The following is a 12162-nucleotide window of genomic DNA, read 5'->3' on the forward strand; positions in this document are numbered from 1 at the left end:
CCAAAAGTCGTAGTTAATAGTCATAGTCAATAGTGAGAATTGGACCTTAATACACAATTTTAAAGCAACATTTGTGCTTTAAAGCACAATGCTGTCCCAACAAATCTAACAGAGCAGTCTGAATTTTGTTTACGTTTGCCTCGTTTTATTTCTCACCAATAATTTTTTTTTTACAGTTAATTAACAGCAGGCAAGGGAAATGAACAGAAAGATTGAAAGTAGATTAATATGAACTAGCCTGAAATTAACTGACAGCAGACAGATGCATAGACTGATGTAACTTGAAAGTTGCCAGATATAGACCGAGTACCGATATCAGCCGAGAACAATGGGTCTGTTTTGAACATGACTACAGAATGTGGAGCCATTAAGACAGTCTGAAACAAAAAACCAAGAGCTGCAACTACCAAACAAACTCCATCTACCTCAATGGCTTGAGATGGGCCTCTGATCAATTATTTCATTAGAACTCTCTATTTCTGTCTTTTGTCTTTTAAAAGAGAACACAGAATGGCTCAGATTGGTTCATCCTTCCTCTAGAAATCTTTAATTACATCTTATAAAAACAGAACGCAATTTGACTAAAAACCAATACAATACAAGTTGCACTTGCATTTCATTTATTTTATTGTCAGGCATCTTCCAACCAAAGCAACTTACCAGAATGAGGTTAAATGTTGTTTCTAAAGCATTGTGTAATTAAAGAATTAACTGTCAATCGTGAACGAGAAAGATTAATTGAAAATGTGTCTTTGAGTCAACCATGACTCAGCCATGTCTGTAATTATTAAAGTAAAAATTCCACCGCAAATGACCTACCATTTTTCGCCGAACACCGAGGTCCTGTAATAATATTAGTCCTGTGCAAATTGGCATCTCTGTGATTTGGCGGGATTGTATATAATTTTTTCAAGATTTTTGTTTCCTTTCCTTTTTATCCATCTTTCGAGAATGGAGGCTGGAGTGTTTTGATAGTATTTTGGGTGCTGGGTCATATCTCTATACTTACACCATACAACTATACAATTTGCAGAATGAGAAAGCTGAAAATCATCAGAAGAGCAAAAACAAAAAGAATGATTAGATGGAGATGGATGACATGTATAGCAGCATGCGGTAAATAACTTTATTCTGTTTAAGATATATCATACAGCTAGACCTAAACTACAAGACATTTCCAAGCAATAGCCTATTGACATCATATCCGGGAGATAAGTCAGTAAGTTTGAGTAAAATCACAGGCTTCGCTTATCCAGTGCGAATGCGCCACATGAAATTCAGATGTGGGTGGGTAGTTTCTAAATCACACGAGGTTCCAAGATAATACTAATACAGTGCAAATAGGGAGAGTCGTGCAACACAATAGATTGTTCTGTTTCGTTGTGATAGAGCTGATTGACTTCTCAATTATTTTAGAGCAGGTTGGACATACACAAACAAACACAAACACACACACACACACACACACACACACACACACACACACACACACACACACACACACACACACACACACACACACACACACACACACACACACACACACACACACACACACACACACACACACACGCACGCACGCATGGTGAACGTGATTTCACCAAGTACCACATGTTCCTGGATCAACATCTTTGTTGATCATGGAACAACTTTCAGATCAACCAATCAGATTTGAGGGACAAGTTTACAGTTTATGTCAAGTTTAGGCTTAGAACCAGGGTAAGGTGCTTCAACATCAGTGCTATTCACCTATCATTTCCCTCTGATTTTAGGGAAAAGTTATGGGTAGGGTTAGGTTTAGGGGTAGGGATAGAGTAAGGACTACATTTTGGGACAGGAATGTTGTTCCAGGATCAACAAAATATGTTGATCCAGGAACATGTCTTACTTAGCAAAATCACGGTGACCCGCACGTACGCGCAAGCACGCACGCACGTACACTTTACAGAGAACATCATGTAGAGAAGGATCAAACAAATATTTGAGATGGTCAAAGTGCACCATAATGTTCCGTTCTGCTATAATAGAGCCTACCAGATCAGGTCGCAGGTAGAGACATAATATGATTTAGCAGACATAATTTCACCACACGCAGTGTTACTCATTAACCCCCACTGAGAGACAATATCTCAAATGTTGCTCATGTCCACATCAAAATGACTCATCTACACACATGCATAAAGCCTCTTGGATAAATAAAAAGTCATGCTGTCAGACATCAAAATCCTCTTAAAGACTCATTGTGCTCAGGCGACCGATTTGAAGTCCATAGAGAAACAAAAGACAAAGAGAAACACAGAGATAGAGTCATTCAACAGCTGCCTCACTGATTCAGTTCAGTGCAAATAACCTGTTTTTTTCACTAACCAACCATTAACCAGTTTATTAGGGTGCTACTTGTTCTGAAATAGTGCTGCCCTCTGAGTATTTAAATTAAATAATTATTATTTTCAACACAAACAGGCCTCCTTATCTCTATACAAATTATTATGATGTATTTTATACAACTGTCAGTTCTGATCCAAAAAGCACTGGGACTCTTCTGCAGGTTACATCATTATGCAAATGACTCTTATGTCACGGAATTACTGAGTCAGTGAATCATTAAATCAATTCATTCAAAAACACTGATTCATTCAGGAACAAATCAAGTGATCTAGTGAATCATTTTTTCAAACAATTCATTCAAAAACACTGATTCATTCAGGAATGAAATTCACCACTTTTAATCCGTTTCTTTTGTCCACTTTCAACCACTTCTGTCCTTATTTCTTTGAGGAGATGGTCTATGGGCAAGTAAATGTATGGGCTTTTTTGATCTAATGGACAAAATAAGCTCGTGCAATTTACATATGAACGCAACAGGAGACAACGGAAAAACGCCTTTCTGCTCTGATAGCCTCAAGACGACGCCGAAAGTGGCATGTGTGTGTTGAAAATCAGAAATGGCGAGAGAACATTGTGCTTGGTAGGTTTTTGTCTCCAAACCAAACTTGGGTCTCCAGCCGACAAAGTTTAAATCCCGTCTGGCTAGTGCGCTTCCCATAATGTAGGCAGAGAGTATGTGATCTTTTGTGGCTGTTCAAACACATTCGACCACATGAAAGCAATCCGGTGAAATGAATTTTGACTACCTCTGAAAGTGGTCTAAAGTGGACAAGTTAAAACGTTTTAGACCCTGTTTAAACCCGTATTTAGCGTCGTCCACTTGTGATCGGATAAATCAAAACGCATCTTAATAACGTGTAAACAGGTTAGTCTCTAAAACATTGTGTCTAAAAAGTAACATACAAGATTTTGTTTATTAAGCTGTTGAATAAAAGAAATATCCATTCACAGATAGAATTCTATTTTACAATTTTATTAAAAATAAAGAGAGGTTTGTGTAAAACAGCACTAATACTTTAAATGATGATGAAAGATACAGTATACACACACTACTGTTTAAATATTTGGGGTCAGAAAGTTTTTTGTTATTTGTATTAATCATTTTATTCAGCAAGCATTACATTAATGCAAAGTGACAAAAAGACATTTATAACGTCACAACAGATATCTATCTAAATAAATGCGGTTCTTCCGAACTTTCTATTCACCAACGAATCTTGAAAAAAAGTTATAGAAGTGTTATAGTTTTCACAAAAATCTAAAGGAGCTGTCTTCAACATTGATAATAATAATAAACAATTCTTGAGCAGCAAATCAGCAAATTAGAGTGATCAGTTGACACTGAAGGCTGGAGAAACGATGCTGAAATTTCAGTTTTGTCACAGTTATTCTAAATTGTAATAATATTTCACAACGTTACTGTTTTACTGTATTTTTGATCAAATGCAGCCTATTTGAGCATAAGAGACTTCTGTAGGAATTGAGGGCCAACCAAACACAAATGAATCCTCCAGCCTCCAGGTTATTCGTTCAAACATAATTCCACACAAAACTCAACATTCCAGACCCCCAAAACACCAGTCTAATCTCGGGCCATAAATGGAGTGGGCTCAAGCCAGTTCTAAAGCTTCTTAGAGATGTGCTCAACTAAAGGAGAACGTTGTCAATGTTAGATAGTTTGGAAAAGACTGATTGGTTCAGAGATGGCACGGCTCAGAAACCACCAAGATAACGGCAGAGGTTGTTTGATCCCAAGACAAAACAGACCTCCTCCTCTTAATGACCCCATGGTTGAAATCTCTTAAAACCACAGAGACTGAGACTTTAAAAATACACAAAATCATCCCAAAACAACTAGTGACGGACTTCTAATCAAACATTGTTCAACTACATTATCCTATACTTGTTTCATAAACACCTTACTGACTCTAAATGGTATATGCAAATAAAGCTTGCCGTCTGAATTCCCTCCTGACGGGAACCTGTCTCCAGCTGTGTTCCAGTAGGGAGGGATGGATAGAGGGATGTAATGGTAACTCTTGTCCTTGTGAGAAGAGTGAGGCAGGGCAGGGGTGGAAACAGCACACTTAAGCACTGTTGTCAGGCAGTAATAACAGAGTTCCTGTTAATCGCTATGGTTGGAGAGGCAGCCATTATGTTCTTCTCAACAGTACAGTCGCTACTCACATGACACACAGAACCACACACACACTCCTTCTCACTCACTGTGTGTTTCTGTGCCTTTCCTAAAGGTCCTGGCTTAATGTGCTCTACATGACCGACCTTTACTGTCAACAGAGTGCCACAGCAGCTATTACAGAATAGCCATTTTACACATACATACACACATTCACCTCTCATGTGCCAAGCAAGGAGAGACACATCACACAATATGAGTTTTCCCCCTGCAGTGATCCAGCTAGAGGGAAGATCAGCAGATGAGCCCTCACAGCCCCTTAAAAAACATAAAAAGGTCACCTGTGTCTCTAAACATACACCATCTACACACTAACCACACAACCCCTCTCTCTGTCTCTCTTTCATTGATTGCCTTGTGCTCTCTGTAGGGATGCACTGAAATGAAAATTCTGGGCTGAAATTCAGGATGCACTTGACATAAAACCAAAACTAAATAGTAAATTAATAATCAATTAATTATCCAAACTTATTTAATAATCAACATTCAAATAACTAAAACTGAGTTGTACAAACAAATTAAAGTGCACACAAGGCAGTTTTTATATAAACTTTTTAATAACAGAATGGTTTCTACTAATCTTTCAACATTTCTTCTCTAGTAAAGAGTGCTGTAGTAAAGAGGAGATGAGAAGATCTGTTGACGTGCTTGATAGCTTGAACTGTCAATCACGCCATAATAAAGTGCACCAAAACAACATCTATTGTTTGAATTTTGTAATAAAATCGACAACATTTTGAAGTTGAGACCCCCTGTGATCTAAAATCTCATTTTTAATGTTGTTTATGTCAATGCGGTGTTTGTTAAATTCTTTAAGACAAATCATGAGCAAATTTATGTCAACTCCATTGCTGAGATTTTTTCCTTAAAACTGCAGTGAAAAAAAATCACAGTTTTTTCTTACGTCACAAACTACCTTGTAACCAATCACATCAACCTGCGGGCGGGCTTTAGCATATCATTAACTATTCTCTGAAGCAGTGGAGTGTCAAGAGAAGCCGGGTTATCAATGCATCATCTTTTATTTTCAGTCTCTCTGAAAAGCCTGCGTCAAACTGTGTCTTGTTTAAAAACTAATCTGCCGTATTAAAAAAAAAGTGAACAAGTGAACAGTTTAACTTATGCGATCCGACTGGAACTTTGTTAAAAATAAAGTTCATCCAAGCTTTCCTGTTAGTATCATTAGGCAATCATATGGCAATTTAAAGACTGTTTTTTTCCACAACTTGGCACTTCAAAACTTCTTGTAATCCAGAGGCATCTCTATTGTTTTGTTGCTGGAGAAATCCTGTGTTTGCGTCTCTCTCGTATTTACTACTACATGACATGAACGAATCGGTGGGTGGGAGCTAAAGAGGTAATGATGTAGAAGTAGACGTTGATCTTCTTCTGCAGAGGCGATCTTTCATCACACTATGACGTAATAATGTAACAAAATCCAAAATTTTTTGTTTTCTGAGCTTGGTTTCAATAAAAGCTGTTTTTGGACTAACAAGTTTGAAGTTATGAAACTTACAGGATATTTTTATAGTACCATAACTTATTATATGTCAAATGATCAAGGGAAATTTAATTTCTCAATTCATAACCCCTTTAAAGAGAGCAGAAATCATATGTGGGACTCTTAAAGCAACTGTATACTTACTCGACCAAGTCAAATGAAAATACTTATCTTTCTTGTGTGCCTGTATTTTAAAACAGAAGAGGGCAGATATCTTTCTAAATACTGAGTGTGCATAGTGTGTATGTGTGTAAGAGAGTGGAAATGACATGACAGGTCCATCATCATTTACAAAAACACAAACCACAGTGCTTGCCAGCCTGGGGCAGGTCTGATGCTTGTTGAAAAAAAACGCAAACGGATGGAACAAATGCTTTTGCAGGGAATTTGTACATAGATAGTCATATGCACCATTTCACAAGGTTATCTGGAGCCTGTTAAACAATCAATACACAAAAAGTGCCTTAAACAGTACCAATATAGTGTCATTATGCCAGTTAGCACTCACCTGCTTTCTCTGCTACACAGTTTATCTTTTGTAAAATGAGACTGTGGCAGTGTCTTCCTCTTGTGCAGCAGATCAGGTGTGATCGCCGTACCAGGTCTGTGGCTGCAGACGTCAAGTATAAGCGGTCTTGATGCTGCAGTATTTAAGCCTTGGTTGAAATCCACTTGTCGTAGGGAACAGGGGCTGGGAAACGATGAGCTCTGAGCTGTAGATAAAAGATGATGGGAGAAAGGGAGACAGTTAAAGAGCTGGCACAACTTCTGAATAATGTTGTTTGTAGTGCTGCAAAACCCACTTGGTTTTCTTAATTAGCCTGAATCTAAATAAGGTGGCAGACTTGGCATTAAGGAGCTGCTGACAGGCAAAGCCAGAATGATGAAAGAGTGTAGGGAGTATGAAGTTAAAGGGAGAAACTGAACACAGACTTTATCACTCGTTTATTTTGTGCTTTGAACTAGACTAAGGGTCTTCAACAGGGGGTCCAACAATTGTTTGATCGCAAACAAATTTCTGTTAAAAATAATAAATTAATGAAGTTAACTTTAAAGCAACACCAAGTGATTTTTCCTCCGTGGTCGCCCTACAGGTTGGAAGCGGAATTGTCCATTACCGCTGTCTTAAATAATTTAGCCTACCACAGCCTACTATCACATGCGCACGCACATGCTCTCTGTTTATCCAGCACCGGCTTTGGAATCAACAATGGCCACAGACAAGGTAGAGTATGATGCATGATTTTTTGAAAGTACGATGTATTGCGACATCACAAACGAGCAATTGTAGCAATTGTAGCGCTTGCCGTAAAGCAAGTCAAATTAGTAGTTTTCTTATGTCTCATTAGAACTACAGAAACGCGACAGAAACGCGGGAATGGGGTCGTGTATAGTGGATTGTTTGGTTTTGTGTCGGATGTGTCGGATGGCCTCCGTCTGCTGCTGGGCGACCGAGAACTGCTAGTCAAAGCTCTCAACCACATCGCCGAATAGCCCAACCTGGGAAAGAGGGGCATCCAGGAACCGATATTTATCGGTGTCCCTCATATCTGCCAGGTTGAGCCAAAGGTGGCGTTCCTGGACCACCAAGGTGGACATCGCCTGACCGACAGAACGTGTGGTTTCTTTCGTCGCCTAGAGGATGAGGTCAGTTGCTGCACAGAGCTCCCGGAGGAGCACCCGGAGGAGCTCTGGGTCAGAACCACCCTCGTGCATGTCCATTAGCTCCTGGGCCTGGTGGACCTGCAGGACAGGAACGGAGGGCGGAAGCAGCCTGTCCACAGGCCCTTTAAGCCGTCGCCGTAAGAGCGGCCAAAAACTTGCATGCCTTGGATGGGAGGCGTGGATTGCCCTGCCAGGAGGAAGCAGACGCTGGACACAGTTGCATCGCAACGGCACACTCCACCAGTGGGACATCTACATATCCCTTAGCCGCTCCGCCATCGAGGGCGGTCAGGAGGAAGGAGCCACTAGGACGGCTTCTGGCACTATACAGTGCCGACCACGTCCTAGTGAGCTCCTCGTGCACCTCCAGAAAGAATGGCACCAGGGCGGCACGCTGAGAACCAGCATGGTCCCAGAATGGAGAAACCAATCATCAAACTGAGAATGTTCGGGACGTGGTGGAGGATTCCATACAAGCCCGACCTTCTCGGCGGCCCGGGAAAGCGTAACCGCCCATTCTGGATCAGACTCAGGTAACGCTAGACTGCCCAAAGGGGGCAACGCAGCCGAATCCTCATCTCCAGAGGATTGAAGCTCCACCTCCGATGCTGCAACCGACATCTGGTCATCAGGAGGAGCTCCAAAAGACATGACTGGTTGTCCATGAGAAGGACCAGCACGCTCTTTTGGAGGCTCCGTCGGCGGTAGAGTTAGTGAGGCGTGAGGGGCCCACGGAGATGCCTTGACGAGGAAGCCCTCACGGTAACTCTTAGATCACCCTGGCTAAGCACCGAAGTAGGCCTATTCTGAGGTCCAGAATAAGCACTAGATCGGGGTATAGGCGAGGGGACAGCACCTTCCTTAGAGGTAAGCGGGTCTCGATCTCAACGCTGCCATAGTCATATTCCCGCAATGGGAACAATTAACAAAAGCTGCCAAACCGTGCTGAATGCCCAAACACGAGAGGCAACTATTGTGGCCGTCTGCTGGCACCAGGGAATGACCGCATCCAGAAATGCACAAGTGGAATGACATCCTGAAAAGGATGCAGTGTTATGCTTGTGTTTCTCTTTTTTGTGAAAAAACAAAAAACTAAAAATGCTCTCTTAGTACCCTCTCACAGTGCTGAGGCACCCAGGGAATGGCCGCTGTGTAATAGTACACTTGAGGGAAACGCCTACCGAACCGGCACAACACTTTTAGTGCTGTTATAACAGCAGTTTGTTTGAGATTTGAGCTCGTGGCCACTCGCTGTTCGCACCGTCACACCAACACTGGAACAGAAGAGGAGAAGAGAGATTTCTTCAATGCAACTGGACTCTGTATCTCAGAAAACCTACAGGAAACTCAGCTCCGAAGTGAAAGACAATGTGTGCATGCGCCGGCTTCCTGTTTATATTCGCGCTGTGGGTCGGGGCGCGTGACGCAATTCACGCATGGCAATGTTCATTGGCTCGTTCTGTAGACACTCGAAGATGATAGCGTTCACTGAATTGATCCTAATTACGTCGTCACGTTGATGTTACGTCGAACATGAGTGATAGGGAAGCCTGGTTTTCACATTCATTCCCTGCAAAGTCTTGTTTAGTGTTTATACTGCAATTCTGAGCGTGTTTGTATCATGTTTCTCCAGTGTCCTGGTTACCTTGATTCTCTGCCTGTTCCCTCGGATTTCTCTCCCTGCCTCAGCCCTTTTCTGTTATTGTTTGGATTGCTTGTTTGTGTAAGACCCTTGCCTGGATTTGGATTTCGTCTTTGGATTACCCTTTCCAATAAATACTGCATTTGGATCCTCAACCTTTGTGTCTTAGAGCAGATACAAAAAGATACACCCGAACATTAGAATGACACAATAGGTCACGAGACAACACGAGAGCCAATGCTATTTCTCAAACTTCTCACTTCTCGCTTCTTCGGGCAGCAATTTTTTAATGTTATGACGGATGGAGACGTGATCACTTTTGGGTCTTTTCCTCACACAAATCAATCGTTTTGCCTTGGAACACAGAATATTTGTATTTTTTGAATAAATTGTGACTGTAGTGATATTTGCCTATCTTGTGTTTATTTTATTTTATAGACAAATGGGTTTAGGGGTAGAGGTTGGGTTATATGCTCAAACATGGCAAATTGGTGGCAAAATGGCAAATGGTCATAATGGCAATAATTTCACCGCAATATATCTTATTTCATTTTGAAAATAAAATTCCCTTGCCCGTCGTATGTACGATGTGTGATGTACCCTGCACGTCGAAAAATGACAATAAAGTAGTACCCTGGGCTTTAAAAAGCGCCAACATATGACGAGTTGAGATTTAGAATGTGTTGACAAAACAGAACCAAGTAACACAATCAACATCATCAGTTACAAATCAGATCTCCAGACTCATTCCAGAAAGGCGAGAGCGATAAGAGACAGAGGAGCATCTGAATATTTTGTAGAGACAGAATGAGGGATAAGTGTGGTGGAATGAGCCTGAGGAGATCAGTTTATTGGCTGACTGGTAGATGCTGTAATTTAACAAGCAAAGGTTCTGGTATTGGTATTGGAGAGGGAAGGTGGGAGAGAGAGGAATAATGGGGCAGATCTTTCCATCAATCACACACCCAAATCAATGAGTCAGGCAACCGTGAGCAGAGTCAGAGGAGATGTAAAGATTCAGAGGAGAGAGACAGGAGATGGAGGTGTAATGAGAAAGGAAAGAAAGACAGATATTTATCCATGTACATATATTACTACTTCTTTATGTTCATTGACTTCATTTTGTGAACAAATTCAAAACATACATCACTTTTCCAAAAAATGGTTTCCAGATTTACCCACACTGACAGATAATTATTCAAATAAATACATTAGACATAAATACGTCAGAGTATTGAAGGAGATTCAATGCTCTGATAAGCCATTTAATTTTGTTCTATATGCTATATTTTGTTTTTAAATTAATTCCTCATATATAATTTTGTTTACGTTGTCCTTTTATTTTCCCCATAATTAATTTACTTGAGCTCATGCATTTCCTATGGTCTCTTGGGTTGGCTATCATTTGAATTTCAACGATTCCGATTCTGCTTATCAATTTTGATTCTTATCGATTCCTAAATTCGATTCCAATAAGGTAATAAAAATAAAAAAACTTAGAGGTCCACATTTATTCTTAGTAATAATACTTAGTATTATTCCATACTAAGTCGTATTGTAAAACATCTAATTGTAGCTGAAAAACATGAATAAAAATCAAAAATACCACATAGAAAAACAACTAGCCTAACTAATATAAATTTCAAGCATTATTATAGACAAGTAAATAGTCAGTAATCCACCGACCAGGTTGGAGCTGCAGGCTGGCACCCACGGCAACTCCACCTTTTTGTTTACACAAACCCATGTATATATGCCATTAAGAGCATGCCAAACCTGTAGCTAGCAGTGTAACAAGAAGCTCAAGCCCTCGTTAGCCAATCAGAATCCCGAAAATCAACAAATCACTTCCTCTTTCTCTTTTGAACGAAGAGGTTGCACTTTTGACGCAGGTGCAAGTTCTGTCGCATACTGTGATGTTGGCTGCCTAAAACTCAGTTTTTTCTTTACATGCAAACTTCCAAACAAAGTTTTCCAAAATCTCCACTCTGGCCGGAGTTTTTAGAAAGAATCGTTTTCAGAGGCGAATTCTCCGTTTTTGTGTAAACGAAAGGCACAAACGAAGGGAAATGTCTCAGTGTTTCAAATTAACCATGTACGTGTAAATGGGGCCTAAATACAAACACAGATGAACATAGATTGACAGAACACAGGTGAAACAGATGGTGATGGTTATGGTTAACTAAACACAGGTGATTCAGATGAACTGATAATGATAGAAATAAATGATAGAGATAATTAATAGAAATTTAAACTAATGCATTTTCATGTATTTGCAATTAACATGCATTTAAGTGTCATTACATTGTCCACACTTAAGCATGTTCATTTAAAGTATATTATTGCTGTGATAAGTACTCTTTCTAAAAGTATGCTAAAGTGTACATCTTTTTCACAAGGTCTCTTAGTTTTGTTTGAACAGCTCTCAAATCTCATCACATTTGTACATATTCAAATATGGTAAATCAATACACAACAATGCCAAGAATGGAGGAATAAATTTCTTTTATAATACTTTACAGTGCTTTTTTATGGAACGTGTCTGTCACTGGTCACCATTACTTAAATTCATGTTTTGTGTTTAACAAAAGAGAGAACATCATGTCTACAACAACAAGATTATGATGAGTAATTGACAGAGTTATATTTTAGGTGAACTGTCCCTTTAACAATGACGCCAATAAAGCATTGTTGACTCTGACAAGGTCCACGGCAGACATGACTTGAGGCAGGTAAACGGAGGGAGAGAGAATCAATCCACAGTGGAGG

General features: G+C 40.1%; 1 protein-coding gene across 3 annotated transcripts in view; it reads right to left on the reverse strand.

Annotated features, from left to right (window-relative positions):
• elfn2b (extracellular leucine-rich repeat and fibronectin type III domain containing 2b) overlaps nt 1-12162 on the reverse strand; it is a 130773-nt gene that overhangs the window by 91728 nt on the left and 26883 nt on the right. For all 3 annotated transcript variants that reach the window (XM_077212912.1, XM_077212913.1, XM_077212914.1), the window contains exon 2: nt 6595-6799. The gene's annotated coding sequence lies outside the window, so the exon portion shown is untranslated. The remainder of the gene's footprint in view (nt 1-6594; nt 6800-12162) is intronic.

Source organism: Siphateles boraxobius, unplaced genomic scaffold (assembly GCF_051911475.1).
Source record: "Siphateles boraxobius isolate OS27281-9 unplaced genomic scaffold, OSU_SipBor_1 66, whole genome shotgun sequence".
In the NCBI taxonomy this organism is placed as follows: Eukaryota; Metazoa; Chordata; class Actinopteri; order Cypriniformes; family Leuciscidae; genus Siphateles; species Siphateles boraxobius.